Genomic DNA, 20374 nt, shown 5'->3' with positions numbered 1-20374 from the left:
AAAAAAGAAACTTAATGTCCGACAATTAGCAAATAGTTAAGTGAATTAAGATACCATGCACTGTAATATTAGTCATCAAAAATATTTTATAGAAATTTATTATTTTTATTTACTAAAGCTTAAAATATTTTTATTGCAATATTAAGCCACAAAATCAAAATAGTGTGATCTCAACTTTTTTAGGAGGAAAAAAAGACTGAAGAGATATTTGAAAAAAATAAAAAGCAGTTATCTCTATGGGTAATGGAATTATAGGTGATTTTAAAAAAATTTACAGATTTTCTTCAATATGCACATAGTTAGTTTGTCACTGTAAATAAATAAACATCTAATTAGAAAGAATAGAAAAAAACACCACAATGGGAGAGTGAATTGGAAATTCTGATTAAATCATTTTACTTGTATGGAATTCGGAATTATGTCACATTCTGTTCTGTCTGTTGACCACAAGCACTGCCTTTGCCCTCCCCAGAGTCATCCCAGTTAGTCAAATATTAAATCAGTGGAAGCTCATTCTTAGAGGAAGTTCCAGGGCAGGCATCTTTTCTGTTTGCCATCAGAGAAGCTGGCTGGCATGGTTTGGAAGGAAAGCATCCTGCCTGGTGAGTGTCAAACACTGATTTCAGCATGGCCCCTGTGCTATGGTGCCTAGTGTGACAAGGTGCAAGGCCAAGCAGGGGCAGCCTAGACTGACAGCTGGTGCCTTGGGCTTTGCCAGCCTCACTGAGTGGCTAGCCAGCTTGAAAAGGCAACAGGAAGCAGATGGCCAGCCCAGTCCTCTCTTTGGCTGGCCTATGATAGCCATCTGGAGAAAAGAAAATTGATCTGCCGCCTGGAGAGGAAGGTGCTGGTAATAAATAACTCTGATTGTCACATTTTGCACATTCAGGGCCCAGGGAAGGGCTGTGGAAGCTCTTCAGGTGTTGATGGGAAAACAATCCCAAGCATCATAGCTCATAGGATACACACAATACCCTTACTGGAGGGGGCAGCTTTCTGGGATCAGGAGCCCACAGGACTCAATAACCCCACTAATACAACAGGACTCACAGTGGTGTGAATGCCACCCACGCAGGCATAGAGTAATGCAGAAAGCCCTTTCTTCTCTCAGGAGTGCAGGCAAAACAACATGCCACTGTATGAGATCCTCCATTCCTCTGCATTTGCCTCTGTGTCCCAAGTTCAGCTGTCCTCTATGCCCCTGAGTTAAGTATCAGTTCTGTAAGGAATCATTTGCAGCCTAAGTTCAGTTACTCCATGTGTCTTCAAATGCATTCCTTTTTGACTTAAATTTCTGGCTTCTCCAAATGAAGATTATAAATCCCAGTTCTTTTTTTTTTTTTTTTTTTGAGACGGAGTCTTGCTCTGTCACCCAGGCTGGAGTACAATGGCATGATCCCGGCTCATTGAAACCTCTGCCTCCCGGGTTCAAATGATTCTCCTGCCTCCGGCTCCCAAGTTGCTGGGATTACAAGCACCTGCCACCACACCCAGCTAATGTTTGTATTTTAGTAGAGATGGGGTTTTGCCATGTTGGCCAGGCTGGTCTCGAACTCATGACCTCAAGCGATCCACCTGCCACGCCCTCCCAAAGTGCTGGGATTACAGGCATGAGCCACCATGCCTGGCCTAAACTCCAGTTCTTTAGTGTTTGGGAGGCTCTGTGTTCTGGAAGTTGAAATGTCAATAAAGGGGTGCGTAAGTGAAGGCAAAAGGAAAAAAGAGAGAAAAAGGTGGGATAATCAACTAAGCCTCCTGCTTCTGAAGGTCAGTGTGCTGTCTGCATTTTCTGTGCTTTCCTGCAGCTCCGTAGCCCACCATTCAGTAAGGCAGACCATCACTCCCTGGTTAAGAACCTCAGCAGCCTTTTAGATACCACCACGGGCAAGTGCTACAAATGACCCTGGGCAAATAGAAAAAGTGTGCTCTCCAGGCCGATGCAGCCCCTCTCCAAGGAATAGGACATGTAGGGCAGAGCAAGGGCTGAATTTTGGACCTCAGTCACCCCTTCGGTGGTGTTAAAGCAGGGAACCGCCAGAACAATAGTCTGCAGAGACACTGACTGGAGGGTTTAGCCCACTTCAGGTTGTGAAAGGAAAATAAATCTTGGGACACTAAAATCACTACACTAAAGGGAAAAATCAAGCTAGGAACTGCTTAAGGCAAACCTGCCTCTCATTCTATTCAAAGTCATCCCTCTGCTCACTGAGATAAATGCATGTCTGATTGCCTGAAAGGCTAATCAGAAACTCAAAAGAATGCAACAATCTGCCTCTCACCTATTTATGACCTGGAAGCCCCTCCCCCAATTCAAGTTGTCCCGCCTTTCCGGACAGAACCAATGTACATCTTACATATATTGATTGATGTCTCATGTCTCCCTAAAATGTATAAAAGCAAGCTGTGCCCTGACCACCTTGGGCACGTGTCATTAGGACCTCTTGAGGCTGTGTCACAGGCGTGCGTCCTTAACTTTGGCAAAATAAACTTCCTAAATTGCCTGAGACCTGTCTCTGATATTTTGGGTTAACAAGGTCTTCACCACTAACACAAAAATAAGGCCCAAATTTTATCATGGACGTAAACTGCAATTCATTAAAGGATCTCAAAACTCATAGTTTATTTATTTATTTTTATTTATTTATTTTGAGACAGAGTCTTAAGTCTGTCACCCAGGCTGGAGTACAGTGGTGTGATCTCAGCTCACTGCATCCTCTGCCACCCAGGTTCAAGCTATTCTCCTGCCTCAGCCTCCAGAGTAGCTGGGATTACAGGCATCCGCCATCACTCTGGCTAATTTTTGTAGTTTTAGTAGAGATGGGGTTTCACGATCTTGGCCAGGCTGACCTTGAACTCCTGACCTCGTGATCCACCCGCCTCGGCCTCCCAAAGTGCTGGGTTTACAGGTGTGAGCCACTGTGCCCGGCTGGTTTATTTATGTAAGCATCAGTGCATTTATTCAACAAACATTTATGAAGGCCTACTCCATGCTCAGTGCCAAGATAAAAAATTGAGTAAGCCATGATCTCTATTTATAAGGAGCTCCTTTGATAAGGAAAACATAAGTGTTTACATATATATGTGTGTGTGTATGTGTGTGTGCATGTGTGTGTGTTTGTACCTGAATTTATCTGTCGATTGTTGATTATCTATCATCTACCTACCTATCTATCCATCCATCCATCCACCCATCCATCCATCGATAATGAAAAGTAAATGTTTGGTAAGCATGAGGGGAACCTCTTCTGCATGGAAAAGTTAGAAAAGCATGAAAGCGTTTGAGCTGGCCCTTAAAACTGTGAGTAAGACTTCTTTCTATCAAAAACCCTATTTTGGGGGAAGGGGGGCAGTATACCCAATTAAAAATCTACATTCTGACTCATAATAATGTGACTAATTTCTGGCCAGTGAGATGTGAGTAAATATGTGAGACTTCCAAGAAGTCTTCTTAAAGGGGAAGGAATGAATATTTTTCTTCTTTTTGCTTTCAGCCTGGAACTCAAATGTGATGGCTGAAGTCCTAGAAGCCACCTTGAATTATGAGGTGTACTTAAATTATGGGGTGTACTTAAGTCATGTGCTGGGGGTGGTAAAACAGGGAAATAGGAGTCTGGGGTCTTGATACCTGTGGGGCTGCCACGCCATCCTTGGACTGCCTCATTCTTGGCTTTTTTTTATGTAAGAGAAATTTAAATATGTATCTTGTATGAGACACAGGTAACTTTTTTCATTATATATACACAAATCGAGGCTGGTTGCGGTGGTTCACGCCTGCAATCCCAGCACTTTGGGAGGCTAAGGCTGGCAGATCACCTGATGTCGAGAGTTCGAGACCAGCTGACCAACAAGCAGAAACCCCGTCTCTACTAAAAATACAAAATTAGCCGGGTGTGGTGGTGCATGCCTGTAATTCCAGCTACTCGGGAGGCTGAGGCAGGAGAATCGCTTGAACCTGGGAGGCAGAGGTTGCAGTTAGCCGAGATCGTGCCATTGCACTCCAGCCTGGGCAACAAGAGCGAAACTCCATCTCAAAACAAACAAAAACAAACCAACAACAACAAAAAAGAAATCGAAATCTAATGACATAGATGCCGGGCGCAGTGGCTTGGTTGGGCGTGGTGGTTCATGTCTGTAATCCCAGCACTTTGGGAGGCCAAGACAGGCAGATCACCTGAGGTCAGGAGTTTGAGACCAGCATGGCCAACATGTTGAAACCCCGTCTCTACTAATAATACAAAAATTAGCTGGGCGTGGTGGCAGACACCTGTAGTCCCAGCAACTTGGGAGGCTGAGGCAGGAGAATTGCTTGAACCTGGGAGGCGGAGGTTGCAGTGGGTTGAGATCACACCACTGCACTCCACCCTGGGTGACAGAGTGAGACTCCATCTCACAAAAGAAAAAAAAAAAAAAACGAAAGAAATCTAATGACATAGAGACTTAAACAGCAGGATATGTTTGAAGAATGACATAAAACTCATAATATTAAGTTGGGGTTGGACAAGGAGTATGATAAAAATAAAGATTAATAGGTATTCTGAAAGGAGATTAATTAGGGTTTTGGATCCATATTGAAGGATTTGGATGTCTTTACAAACAAAAGGGATGTGATCATATTTGTTTCTTTGGAAACTGTATAGAAGGAGTGTGGGTTAGAAATAAGAGAAACATGGAGCTAGGAAATCATTCAGTAGATTGTTGCTAGAGTCCAACCAAAAAATGACACAGGAGTAAAAGACGTGGACAGATCAGAAGATAGTTCTGAGGCAGGAGAATAGGGAATTAGGGTAGCCAAGGGTTGGGGCATAAGCAAAGGAACAGCAGGTGCAGCCAGTTGTAGGCAAGACTGGGCCGCATACAGGCCATATCTTCAATCCTGTGACAAGACAGATGTTTCCACTTCCAATCCTTCATAGGGTGTAACCAATTGAGGCCTCTAAAGGGCACCTAGGGGTTTTGCCAAGTTCTTTTGGCTTTATAAAAATCCTAATTGGAGAGGCTCTTGTGCGGTTTGCTGGAGCCCAGTCCCACTCAGTGAGTTGTCTTCAATACATCTGTGCTTTCATTACTCCCTTCTTCTATTGCGTTGGCTTTGGTTGCTTCATTCTTTTGTTACTTTGTGCATTTTGTTCAATTCTTTGTTCAACACACCGAGAACCTGGGCAACTCTATTCGGTAACAGTTCTAGGAAAGAACTGACCTCCCAGTGGATAAGGAGGATGGAGTTCATGATTCCAGCTTGGGCGGATGGTCATAGCATTAGCTAAAACAAAGACGCGGTTAGAGAAACGGGTCAGGAGGCAGGTTCTAGTGAAGTCCTACAATTAACTATTTATCTTGTGACCTTACACAAGTCACTTAACCCCATGAGTCTCACTTGTAGTAGTGGTAAATAGGAAAAGTTGAACTCAGAAGTCCCTACCTCTTTTATAAATACATATATTTATAAAATATAAAACATATATAATATATATTATAACCGGGGCCTGTTGTGGGGTGGGGAATGGGGGAGGGATAGCATTAGGAGATATACCTAATGTTCAATGATGAGTTACTGGGTGCAGCAAACGAACATGGCACATGTATACATGTGTAACTAACCTGCACGTTGTGCACATGTACCCTAAAACTTAAAGTATAATTATATAAAAGTAAAAAATATATATATTATATAAATGTATATTTATAAAATATAAAACATATATAATATATTATATATTATATAAATATATGTATTATATCATATATTTATAAATATATACAATATATAAATTATAATTTATAAGTATAAATTTATAAATATGTAAGTGTACAAATTATAATGCATATTGTACTATATATCCATATATAATATGTAGTATATATTATATTATATATTTATTTTATATATATATATATATATATATCCATTTCACAAAACAGTTAAATTCCCATGGTTCTGTGTGGTGACATCTCAAGGAACAGAAGCTGTTGATTCAACTCCACGTACCAGGACGCAAGCTCTCACATAAGACATCTGAGGAACTATTCAACAAACTTATAGTTGATTCTCTCCTTTTGTTAAAAGTCTATACATTTCCTTTTTATTTTAGTAAATAGGCAATGGATTCATACAACTTGAAGGGGAAAGGGGCCGACAGATACATTCAGTCTATTTTCCAGAGCCTGAAGCTCCTAGGAAAGAATATGAATTAACTCAGTCAATGTGGCTGGGTGAAAATCACACTATATAAATAGATGTCGGGAAAATTAATAGATTATCCTCATACTTACATCACTGTGCCAATTATTAGAATCTGAAATAAATACCTAGAAAGATTTCTAGTTATAAAATCTCAGATTGTATAGATTACTTTTTCTTTTGCCCAAATTTTGGGAGTTGAACTGCCTCTTTTACCATACCCATGCCCCCAAATCAAGGTCCTAGCATCCTCAATAAGAATTTGTTCTTTTGGCCGGGTGCGGTGGCTCACGCTTGTAATCCCAGCATTTTGGGAGGCCGAGGCGGGCAGATCACGAGGTCAGGAGATCGAGACCACGATGAAACCCTGTCTCTACTAAAAATACAAAAAATTAGCCAGGCGTGGTGGCGGGCGCCTGCAGTCCCAGCTACTCGGAGAGGCTGAGGCAGGAGAATGGCGTGAACCCGGGAGGCGGAGCTTGCAGTGAGCCGAAATTGCACCACTGCACTCCAGCCTGGGCGACAGAGCCAGACTCTTGACTCAAACAAAAAAAAAAGAATTTGTTCTTTTAGGTAGCATTTTTGTTGTTGTTAAAGCTTGAGATTTCAAATTGAATTGCTCTGCGAGGGTTTTCTCATCTTAAGTATAATAAGAGAGTGGTGAAGGTGAGGTATGGGAATTCATTGAGTTGATGTTAAAAAAGTCCTTCAAGCTATGGAAGCCCTGATATACTCCTCTCCTCAAAAGCTAACTTTATCCATACATTCCTTTATTTAATATTTATTGAATGTCAGCCAGTCTTACGGATCCTGAAAAGTAGAACAGAAAGTAGAAAGATAAATATTTCTACCCTCATGGAGCTTATTATAGTCTAGCTTAGAGGAGCAGAAATGGATAATAATTTAAATGTAAATTCTGGGTTGGAATGTGGTAAGTACTAAGGAGAAAAAAATAGCAAAGGAAAAAGGGATTGTATATATTAGATATTTTTTAATTATCTTTTTTATGGGGCAACACCTTCTGTAAAATAGAATGAGTGCTCCTGATTGTGCATATTAAAGAGGAAGAGTAAAACTTTAAATAAGGTTTCCAGAAAGGCCTCACCAAGAAGATGAGTAAGGACCTGAAAGAAGTGGCCTAAGGATGTGAGGCCTATATCTGAGGAAGAGCAATCCAAGCCGGTACAAAGGCACTGGGGCAGGAAATTCTGTAGGCCGTTTGAAAAACAGGAAGCAGGCCAATGTAGTTGCCACAGAGAAGGGAGTGGACAGGGGAGTTGAGAGAGTTAAAGAGGTAACAAAATGAGAAGCTGAGTTGTGACGCCTAAAGGGTCTCCATCAGATTGGATGGGACAATAATAAAGTAGTTTCTAATGATCTGCCAAGTTATAAAGCAGAAGATGAAGTCGCGGAAAGCTGCTGAAATATCAGGGAGCTAAAATGTCCCATGTTTTAAAGAAAAACCCATTCTCTACCAGACTTTTTTATTTCTGTACTGATTTTAAATTTAGCTATGAGAATAAAACAAAAGAAAACTGACTTCAGGGAAGGTCAGGAACTCAGCTGTTAAAAAGCCTTTCTAAGGAAAATATGCAATATTTTCCAGGTACGCTTAGACTAAATTCATTAGGTTTGTCCACAGTGAATGATGACCTCTAACAGTCACTCACAGCGCTGTGATGCTGCAAGTTATCTACCCCTCTGCTGCTTTCCTGGTCTCCATCTTATTCTGCTTTGATTTTTTTTTTTATAAACCCATCATCCCATTCAGCCTGATTTCTACTGCAGGCTGAGTTCTACAATGAGTTCTCAGCCCACAATGAAATTTTCATCAGCTGAGTCATTGCAGTTGAATAGACATAGTTCCGTCCCCAGGAAGAGGACAAGATGACCTAATTGGGCTTTTTCATTTCTCCACCAGTGATACCACGAATACAACACAATAAGTAGTGTGCTTAGCATTGTAAAAGAGTAGAACTTCTCTGTATTTAAAATAATCAGTGCTCATTAGAAGCAGAACAGTGTAAATTAGTGACTCTAACACTGGAAGTTAGAACATGAAAGTTTAATTCCTAGTTTTATTACTGATTTACCATGAGATCTTAATTGATGTGTGCCATTGTCCTCAGCCTTATTGTCTATAGCTGGAGAATCTAAGCCTTCTTTTATTCTGTGGCTTCTGATTATTGGCACTGTCAGAAATGAGTAGGAGCACAGTAATCAAAGCCATTTCCATTTGGCTCAAGAATTATTAATTTACTTTTGTGAAACTGACTTTTTGGGAAGTCACAGCATTTGAAATTACAGTATAGAGCACACTGTTGATTCCAGAAAAATTAGAAATTATATGTACTGTATATGCTTTGTATCTCATGACCTTCCTCCCTTTCTTACTCCTCTTTCTTCCTTCCTTTCTCCTCTTTTTTCCTTCTTTCACTGCCCAAAGTAAATCTGTCCTTCCTCTTTATTTTCAAGCAAGCTTTCTAGATCACACCTTGTCTAGAGGCTGGAAAATATTTAGTTTTTAAGAAGGGAAGTTGGAACCCCCTGGACTTTAAATACTCATGTTTATAACATCTTTTCTCGGATAAAATAGCAGGTTAAAAAAAAAAAACCCAGGTAACTAGATCAGATTATAAGTACCAGCATCCAAGGTTAGAAAACTCCATGCACAACAGTTTCCATGGACTACCCTGCTTTGAGTAGACCAAGGAAGCAGTCAGCAGAGGCAGGCTTTTTGCTGGATGCAATGAATGCAAGGCTTACTTCTGAACTTAATGTCGTCTAGCATCTTATGTCAATTCTAGATGAAATCTGAAGTATTTTCTTTCCTCCAGTAATCCAAGTTACCTACTATCTAGGCCTCTTAAAAACAGGGAGTCTTAGAAAATACCCTCAGAAGTATTTAAGGAGCTGAACGCAGTAGAAGTTTTACATATATATACTTTAAGTTCTGGGATACATGTGCAGAACGTGCAGGTTTGTTACATAAGTTTACATGTGCCATGGTGGTGTGCTGCACCCATCAATCCATCATCTACATTAGGTATTTGTCCTAATGCTCTCCCTCCCCAGCCCCCACCCCCTGACAGGCCCTGGTGTGTGATGTTCCTCTCCCTGTGTCCATGTGTTCTCTTTGTTCAACTCCCACTTATGAGTGAGAACATGCAGTGTTTGGTTTTCTGTTCCTTTGTTAGTTTGCTGAGAACGATGGTTTCCAGCTTCATCCATGTCCCCGCAAAGGACATGAACTCATCTTTTTTATGGCTGTATAGTATTCCATGGTGTACATGTGCCACATTTTCTTAATCCAGTCTATCATTGATGGGCATTTGGGTTGGTTCCAAGTCTTTGCTACTGTGAATAGTGCTGCAATAAACATACGTGTGCATGTGTCTTTATAACAGAATGATTTATAATCCTTTGGGTATATACCCAGTAATGAGATTGCTGGGTCAAATGGTATTTCTGGTTCTAAATCCTTGAGGAATTGCCACACTGTCTTCCACAGTGGATAAAAACCCTAGAAGAAAACCTAGCCATGCAGTGGAAGTATTTAAGGGGCTGAATGCAGTGGCTCACGCCTGTAATCCTAACACTTTTGGAGGCTGAGACAGGAGGATTGCTTGAAGCCAGGAGTTCAAGACCAGCCTGGACAGTATAGTGAGACCCAGCCTCTACAAAAATTTTTTTAATAAAAAATTAAAACATTAAAAAAGAAGGGCAAAATGCCATGATATATAAAGTTTACCCTTGAATGGTTTCGAGGGAAAAAATCTAGATAGATATCACAAATGATAAAGCAAATGGAGTCAAATGTTAATAATTGATGAATGTGGGGAAAAGGTATATGAGTGTTATTTGTACTATTTTTATTTTTGCAACTTTTCTGTAAGTTTGAAATTATTTCTACACACATATATAAAGCAGGTACTAACAGTATGAGTGTATTTTGCATATATATATTACACATATGTATGAGTCTATATATGTACATATTACATGCAAAGAGAAAGATCTAAAAGGAAAGGCACTAAGGTATTACAAAGAGGATATCCAGATGGAGGGAATGTAAAGTTTTATTTTTCTCCTGCCTATATTAGTTTTCTACATCACACACATACTATATCTGTAATAATAAACATATTTTTAACGAGCAAGTAAATGAAAACCAGAACAATATACCATTTGTATTAGAAAGAACACCAAAATTTTGGCCATAAGTCCTTCAAGAGAACTTACGAATCATAAATTGCTTTGACTCCTTTTGAGCAATGCTCTTACCACCATATATAAAGAATATTTAGGGATGTGCAGCCACATATGTTGATGCTGAGGCCTGATTTATAATAAACACTAAATATGTCAGCTAGGTCAACCACTCACCGTAGTGTCTGGTTAGGTCTGGATGAGCATGAATTTAAGTATATTGCTATTCATTCATACTGCAAAGCCACCTCATTTACATATCCCTGAAATTTGTCAGTAATGGTTTGTCTTAGGGCTAGAAATTACCAAGGTGTGAGTAGTGTATGAGGTTGCAATCCAACAGACAATGGCTGGTGAATACCACTGGCTTGTTTCCCTTCTTTGGACATAACAGCTCCCAGACCTTGATTTTGACATCCATACAGGTAACAAACGCATAGCAGGGTTCGTGAAGGCCAAGTTAAGTTTCCCCAACTGCCTTTCACTGCCTGGTTTCAGGCTTTCAAGCAGCAATCCCTGAAAAGTTGGAGAGGCCACATGGCCATTAGCTGATGTCTTGCACCCTTGCTGACCTTAGTCCTCTCTTGATAGGGCAATCTGTGGTTGTTAATGGCTTAGCTTTTAGAGAATACCCTTCATACTCTACTCTGTTCATCACTCACCTCAGACAAGCTTTTAAATTTGATGTCATTTGGGCTAATAGGTATTTTTTTCCAGAAACAGTATTCACTCTGCGCTGTGTCTTTATATCATAATTCATGAAGGTTTGTCAGCATTTGTACTTATCAAGGGACATCATCAACCCTGCCCTTGCTAACTTTAAGTCTTTGCTCTGGCTTTCCCAGAATCCTGCCAAAAATGATTATGTCATCTAAATAAATAAATGCCTCTAGGTAATTTATATCCCCCAATTACCTTCTCCATTAAACACTGGAAACTGGCAGAGGCCCTGGAAATATGTTTGGGCAGTTTTTCAAATTAATATTCCACCCCTTTCTCACATACAGGGCAGATGAAGTCAATTTTTTTCTTGATCTCCTTTAGCCATATGCCTTTAATCATTCTTACTCCTCAAGTCCAGAAGTGACCTCCAATGTCTCCTTGGCAGTCAGTCCAAGATGGCTTGAACTTCTGGGACAGGTTACTAGTCCGTTTTGGTGTGCATATTCAGAATGCAATAGTCCATGTAATGATAGTTTGCCAGATTGTTTTTATACCACCATGATGGGCCATACCTGAGGCTCTAGAATTTGGGTATAATGATGATAATGACTCCTTAATATGCTCTCATATGTATTTCGTTTTTGACTTTACAGCCTATCTAGAATGCTCCTGGAAAGTGTGTGGATCATTTTAGTTCTATTCTTTGTTGTCAATCTGAACATAATGTAGTTTTCATTCAAGGAAGGGGAAAAATTGTTCCTACCTTAAAAGTTGCTCTCCTAGTCTCTCCTTTTCCTTGTTGGGTACCGAAAAATCAAAATCCAAACATTTTGCTTTAATTTGGTAGATACCATGGATGCAACTCTGTTTAGAAAATCAAGGGTATGTCATGTGTCTCTGTTTGGCCAATGTGTCCATTCTCTTTTTTTAGGTAGCAGAAAATAAACATGCGTAGAAAAACACATCTAAATATCCAAGATTGGCCGGGCATTGTGGCTCACACCTGTAATCCCAGCACTATGGGAGGCCAGGCAGGCAGATCACGAGGTCAGGAATTTGAGACCAGCCTGGTCAACATGGTGAAACCCTGTCTCTACTACAAATACAAAAATTAGCTGGGCATGGTGGCAGGTGCCTGTAATCCCAGCTACTCAGGAGGCTGAGACAGGACAATTGCTTGAACCCAGGAGGCAGGGGTTGCAGTGAGCCGAGACAGTACCACTGCACTCCAGCCTGGGTGACAGAGCAAGATTCCATTTCAAAAAAAAAAAAAAAAAAATGCAAGGTCTGCCTGCTGCTGACACCACTGGCTTGCCTTTCTAAAAGATTGGAATTTATTCTCATAAGTAATGACACACTCCACAGGCCTCCCAGAACAGTGCATACAATACTAGATTATCTACCTCCTAAATGATCCCAGAGCCATGGGGAAAAATTCAAGTCTAAAATTTAAAAAATTAATAAAACCAAGAGTAATTCTCTGAACTTAAGTCATGCAGGCTCAAAGCTGTTTACCTCTGACTCGTGAGATGACATCAACATTTCCCATTAGAGCTTCCACCTTATATAATTTGAGGGCTTTCTATAAGAGAAAGAATACAAAATTACGTATGCAAAATTAGATGTGAAGGAGAGTATTTAATTAAAATGAGAAAAAATCACAGCACATTACAAAATTCAAAAAGCTGGCTGTGGCAAAATAAAGATGGCCATGATTTCTTTGCTACTCATCCCATTGAGAGGTGAAGTCTAGTTCCACTTTCCTTGAATGTGGACTGGCTTCAATCACTTGACAAATTTGCTATGGCAGAAGTGAGACTGGGTCACAAGAAGCTTGTTATACTTTCACTCAGGCCTCTTGGAACACTCACTCTTGTAACCCATCCACAATGCTGTGAGGAAGTGCCAGTATTCCCAGGAGACCTATGTGGGCAGGAACCAAGGCTTCTGGTTGAACAGCTTCCAACTGAGCTGCCAGTCAGCAGCCAGCAACAACTCTGCAGCCATGCAGTGATTACCCCTACTGTTGAAAACTACTCTCTAGCCGTTGGCTATAGTGATTAGAATGAGGCTTTGGAGCCAGACTGCTTAAACTTGAGTATCTGACCCCACTTTATAGCTGCATGACTTTGGGAAAGTTACCTAAGTACTATACTTCAGTTTCCTCATCCAAATAATGGCGAAATAACTTTCTATTGCAAATGGTTTTTGGAATTAAACAACCTGAATTGATTATTGTGTGTAGAGCATGTAAACAAATGTCTGCAAGTGTTCAATAAATGTGAGCTATTGTTAGAAGCAGGTATTGTCTAAGCTTCCACAAAACTCTTTGATGCTGGCTACTAGAGGGCGTTCAGCAGTCTCCTAATGCTAACTGCCCCTCTTCTGTGTGATTCTCTGAGGTCTTCTCTTTAGTCTCTTACCCTCAGACCTCCTCTCAGGCTTCAGTGCTTTCCTGGCTTCCCCCAGGAAGATGGAGTAGATCAGGCACATCATCGACTTTCCAGGTGCATCTTTCTGGCATAAATTCTGTATCTTTTTTCTTCAGGTCTTCCCTTTGAATACTTTACTACTTACCAGTATTTTATTCATACTATAAAATTATGATTTCTCAAGGCAATCTGTATGTTCTGATTAAGAAAAAGTTTTCATACAAGGAGGTTGGCTCAGATGAGTACAAAGATGAATGTTTTAAAGATACATGTTCTCCCTATACTTAAGCATCAGACAGGAATTTCTTCATCTTCTTTGACCTTTCTGCTCTGAATCACATTCCTTCTCACCCTTTCAAGAACTTTACTCCTAAAATTAGGCCTTTTCTCTTCTGCATCAACCAAACTTTCTTTCCTATTGGGTCTTTCCTCTTATGCAAATATACACCATTACCATTCACCCTTAAAAATAAAATCAAATAAAACACCCTCTGACCCAACAATCCCTTCCACTTATTAACCCAATTCTCTTTTCTCCTTTACAACCAGTTTTCAAAATGTTTCTATATACATCATTTCAATTTCTTCATCTCCCATTAACCCTCAATCAACTTCAATCTCAACCATAACCTGAAACTCCGTCATCCTAAGGTCAATAATGACATCCAGTTCTCCGACATCATCTGAATTGACCACACGGAAGCACTGGCACAGCTGTACACTATCCTATTCTTGAATTATTCTCCCCTTAGCTTCCCTGACATCATCTTCTCCTAGTCTGGCCACTCCATTTCACTCTCCTTTTTCTCTTCTTCATCTGAAGGTTAGAAATGTTAGATTCTACCTGGCTCTTCACCCATTTTCTTTGGATGATCACATCTATTTATGTAGCTTTTAAAACCATCTATTTGTTCACATTTCCCTACTTAATATATCCGTTCCACCTTCTGTGCCCCTACGGTCGTATATTCAACTGCCACCTTGACATTTCTTAGCAGTTTTACATGCATCTCAAACACAACATACCAAAATACAACTACTGACTTTTCCTAGGACTTGGGAAAATTGAATGAGAAGGGCAAACTTGGGCATAAAGCACAACAAAATAGGGGAAACTCCTCCCCTAATAATTTTTTAAGGAAATAACTTAATATTTAATATTTTAAAATAACACCATGTAAGTAGTCATAAGGGTTAGGACTTGATTAGACATCTTTATGTTTACGTTATAATTTAGTACTGTTTTCATTTCATCTTATGTTTAAAGAAAGGAGGCAATGCAGTATTTTTAATGCATAAGACTTCCAAAGAGCCTAATCAGCCTCCATCCTCCCTCAGTTTTCAACCTATCAGTAAATATATCGGCACTCTCATCCATTCAGTTTTAAAGCCAGATACCTGGTTGTCATTCATGATAACCTCTCCAATTTCCCACATTCAATCCATGAGCAAGCCTTGGTATATGGTTCCCCAAAATAGCTCAGTCCATAGGCTGCTCTTTACCACTGCCACAGTTACCCACTTGTACTCTCTCACCTGGACTACTGCAAAGAACCTGCTTACTGCACGTTCCACTTTTACACTTGCTCCCTTCTAACACATTCTCTAATCAACATAAAAATTTTAAAAATTCCAGGGGCTCACACCTGTAATCCCAGAACTTTGGGAGGTTGAGGCAGGTGGATCACCTGAGGTCAGGAGTTTGAGACCAGCCTGGCCAACTTGGCAAAACCCCATCTTTACTAAAAATACAAAAATTAGCCGGGTGTGGTGGCGGGCACCTGTAATCCCAGCTACTCGGGAGGCTGAGGCAGGAGAATCTCTTGAACCCAGGAGGCAGAGGTTGCAGTGAGCTGAGATTGCACCACTGCACTCCAGCCTGGGCAACAGAGCCAGACTCCATTAAAAAAAAATTAAAATTTATAATGTCACTTTAGAAGTCTTTTTAAAAATTCACAATGTTGCTTCCATTGCTAAGCACCCCTTAATGGTTTCTCACTGCTTTTCAAATATAATTTCAAGCAGGGCATGGTGGCTCATGCCTGTAGTCCCAGCACTTTGGGAGATCAAGGTGCACATCTGAGGCCAGGAGTTCGAGACCAGCCTGGCCAACATGGTGAAACCCCCATCTCCACTAAAAATACAAAAATTAGCTGGGCATGATGGCAGGCACCTGTAATCTCAGCTGCTTGGGAGGCCAAGGAAGGAGAATCGCTTGAACCTGGGTTGCAGTGAGTCAAGATCATCAAGTCACTGCACTCAGTCTGGGTGACAGAGAGAGACTCTGTTTCAAATATAAATATATATAAAACATATAATTTTATGTAATATATAATTTTATATTATGTATAATATATATATAATTTCACCTCCTTGCCATGACCTTTTGCTCTGCCTGCCCCGGTCACTGTACTTTTCACAGTCACACCCTGGACACCAGTTCCTATTCAAGTCCTGTCTTGCCCGTTCTCATCATTTTGTCTCTGCATTCTTCAGTGACATCTTCTCAGAGAAACCTTCTCACTGGAACCCACCCTCTAAACTTCTCTCACCTAGCCCTGTTTGTTATCACAGTTTGTAATTTTCATTTCATTGTGAATGTTCATTTCTTTTGCTTGCTTCCTTTTCAAATGTCTCTCCCACTGGACTGCAAACTGGATAAGATCAGAGGCCTTATTTACTGTGTCTTTATGCCTGATGCATAGTAGGGGCTCAAAAAATTAATGGTGAATTAATGGATTCTACTCATAAGTGGGGTCAGGGTTCATATTAATCCTATGACAATAGATCCAGTGCTTCTTCCATGCCCTTTCCCACTAAAATAAACAGCTCTAAAATTCTGGGCACTAGACTAAGTCAACTTATTCGCTTTTAATCACAAGACACAATAAAGAATCAAGCCCGTGGCCTGTTTTTAGTGACTGGCAATAGAAAGAATAAATAAATGAGCAAGTGACTCGCATCTTCTATTTCCTCATTAGTAAAATAAGAAGGACAATAATTTTTAAGTTCTTTCCAGCTCTAAATTTCAAGACCCCTGAAAGTGTCATCAGGCAAATATTTCAATGACAGGCAGGAGGTTCAGATACAAATCTAGACTCTGCTTCTGGAAGCTTCATAGCAAGTTTAGTCTTGGAAGCGATACAGAGATTTTTCAGAAATTCATCACAACATGTTATGTCATCTTCCTGTCTCTATTCTGTTTGAAAAAAACAGAGATATTCTTTTGCTTATTTCTTTTTGAAAATGGGGATGTTATATGAGCTTCACCATTACTTTGTGAATACTGATGAGCTTAAGAGGTGCTTATAGTTTACAATATAATCCACATGAACACTTAGTAAAGTGTCCATTTCAAAATAAGTCTCTCATAAATGGTAGTATATCCATGTAAGTTTTCTATATGTATGCATATAGATATACACCAAATTTCACATTGTCTGTGACACCCGAGATGTTTCCAACATGAAAATAGGAAAAGCTGGCTTTTTTCTTTTTGAGACAGAGTCTTGCTCTGTCACCCAGGCTGGAGTGCAGTGGCACAATCTTGGCTCAGTGCAACCTCCACCTCCCGGGTTCAGGCAATTCTCCTGCCTCAGCCTCCCCAGTAGCTGGGATTACAGGCATGCCCCACCACTCCCAGCTAATTTTTTGTATTTGTAGTAGAGACGAGGTTTCACCATGCTGGCCAGGCTGGTCTTGAATTCATGGCCTCAAGTGATCCACCTGCCTCAGCTTCCCAAAGTGCTGGGATTACAGGCATGAGCCACCGCACCTGGCCGAAAGCTGGCTTTTTAAACTTCCTGTCTCAATCCTTTCTGAAGAAGAAATATTAGATGGCTTTGAAAGATAATTTAGAAGGATAGATTTAGCCTCTTTGACAATGCACACATTGTTTTTCTACTCTGAATATGGTATATTAAGAAGAGTGAGCATGTTGACAAAATTAAATAAGATATTTAACAGCTTCTGATGCATTCTAACCCAGGGTTTCTCAGAATTAATATTCTAATATCCGTGGAATTTTTTACTAGGCTTTAGTAAATCTATTTGATGTGTTAAAACTCAATCACACACTAAATGCAGCTAGGCATTCAGACTGTTAATTTCAGTCCCTCTATACATCGGTATTTACTCCAAATGACCTATCACATTGAATAAAGATTGTTTTCTAAGACATTTTTTAAAGCCTCTCACTAGTGTCTACTGAATTAGTGGTCAAATACTAAACCATAAAAAGCATCCATTAGAAGCTAGGAAACATACAACCCAAGATGGAATAAGCTTGGTAATCATTTTGACAAGGGTTAAATTGAAGTAAGAAACCTTGCTTAATCCACTGAACCAAATGTGGGGAAGTGTAATAAAGACACCACCCTCCAGCACTGTACTCAACCAGATACTTCCGTCTGGGTTGGAGGAAATGGAACCACCAGAAGCAGCCTAACTCATGGCATGGTGGTCTGTACTCAGCTAAGCTTTGACAAGCTGGCACCCAGTCCTTACTTGGGCACAGGCACAAATCTAAAATCCGCTCTTAGGCACAGATGCATTGGCATGAAATCTGTCCTTAGGCCCAGTAACTGGGACTTTTGGATACATTTGCATAATATATCATTCCAACAAAGTAATTGAAACTGTGGGGAGTGGGCAAATGTGATAAAATACAGCAGGCAGAGGAGGAAAAATTCAGACATTGTTGGCATCAGACCCACAGTCTTAAGAGGGAAAAAAAGTATTTTGTGTAGAAAATTTCTGGAAGAATGTATGCCAAATTGTTAATAGTAGTTATCTCTTAGAGAAATGATTGTTAAAGTTTTTTTTTGAAATTGCACATTTCTATAACTTGATTTTTTAAAGCATATATTACTTACATGATCAGAAAAAAAGAATTAGAAAGCAAGAAATGTGCCACACCCATAATTTATTTGGCAGCAATCAATTCCCAGTTCTTCACTTATAGACCACTGAAAAAGAAATTTGGAATTTCTCCTTTTTGATTTACACTTGCAAGGACCAACCTGTCAACCCCTTTACAAATGTTAAAGGATTCCTGGTCTTCTTTATGGAATAAACTCCCCACTAAGTAGATTTGCCTAGTATTCAAGGTGAGGTTGAGTCACATGTATAAATAAAGACTTTTAGTTCATCTTCAATAAAACAGAATATTCTTTAAACCAACGGTACTGGAGGCAAATAATTTCATTAAAAAAAGTTTGGTCAAAATATTGAATGGTGCTTTTCACCTGCCACGGCAATTAAAATGCCTATAATAAAATACCATTGAGATAAATTATAGTCCTTTGTTCAGAGCTCATCAGAAAAGATCTAACTTATAGCATTGACTATAACTTGTGAAAAAGTCTCTGTCTGAAAGCTAATACCATGATAAATTTTAATCATGTGGATAGAACCAGCTTCAAAGCCATATTAATTATACATTTAAGCTCTACATACAAACTCATACATCACAGTACACCCAGAACATGTAAAATATAGTCTGAACCAAATTAAAATATGCCAATTTCCTCAGCAGTTATTTGCTTTTGATATACTGTAGTTATTTCAGTCCAGTCTTTATAAACATTAAATTACTGCTGTGTTTTCTTAGCCATTTTGCTTCCTCAGAGACAACTCTAAGCTCTGGTTAACTTCCTGTTACGATTTTATACTTCTCCAGAATACAAAGTGACATCCAGAATGCCTTTCTTCATCCAAGCTAAGTGAAAAGGTTAAAAGTTGCTAGCAAGTTTTACCTTTCTGCAAAGTCTACCAGCTGTGCCCACCACCCACCACAATTCCTACTCTCACACTCCTAGTACTCTAGTTTTTCATCCCAGCATCACAAACACAGGTCAAGTCACCAGAGTCCCATAAGTATAGCCATATATTCCCTGCTTCAGAAACAGCCTCACTACCACTACTGAAAGCAGCCAGTCAGCAAACTGTTACCAATCTGTGACAGGGTAAGGAGCTGTGCCAGATGTGAATGAACATACTGCTTCCTTCATTGAGAAAGTCTTTTTACAAGGAAAATATGAGCTGAACTGAATGGCATGCTTAGTGTTGTAGTGAGAATTGTATATATGTAATATATCACAGTGATAAATAAAAATAAAAATCTATAGATTCAAAATTTAGTTTTTTTAATCTCTCCTGTCTTTAGTTTCCTAGTTTCCTTCCCTAAAGTAAAGTAACCACCTTTACCAGTTTATAGATATTCTATGCATATGAAATTGTGTGTGTGTATTATATACAATATTTTTTACTCTTTTAACATTGCATATTGAATACTGTCCCAAATCAATACATATAGAGCAGCTTTATTCTTTATGAAGGTTGCATAGTTTCTCATGCCGTGCCTGTACATAATTTATTTTTTATTTTTTTATTTAACCAGTTCTCTAATATTAATATTTCTGCTGCCTTCAATCTTTTTGCTACTCCAAGCAATGCTATGATGAATATACTTTTAAGTTTGTCATTTAAGGTGTGGTGAGTATATAAATAGGTAAACTCCTGTAGTACAATTGCAAGATCAATGGATATGTGCATTTGTAATTATGATCGATATTGTTAGATAGCCTCTTACAGAGTTTACACCAAATTGTATCCCCAAAGGCAGTGTATAAGATGCTATTTCCTTACACTTTTTCAATACAATATGCCATCAGAATTCTTTTTTCTTTGCCAGATTGACATGGGAAAATGGCATCTCAGCATAGTTTTAATTTTTACTATGTATAAAGTAAATACCTTTGCTTATGTTCATACCCATCTATATTTACCTTAATGCAAACTATTTTATACTGTGTTCATTTTTTATTGGATTATTGGTCTTTTTCTTACATATTTATTTGTATATGCTGAGGAATATACCCTTTGTTCTGTC

Source organism: Nomascus leucogenys, chromosome 21 (assembly GCF_006542625.1).
Source record: "Nomascus leucogenys isolate Asia chromosome 21, Asia_NLE_v1, whole genome shotgun sequence".
Taxonomy (NCBI): Eukaryota; Metazoa; Chordata; class Mammalia; order Primates; family Hylobatidae; genus Nomascus; species Nomascus leucogenys.
Note: the sequence above shows the minus strand (reverse complement) of the source record.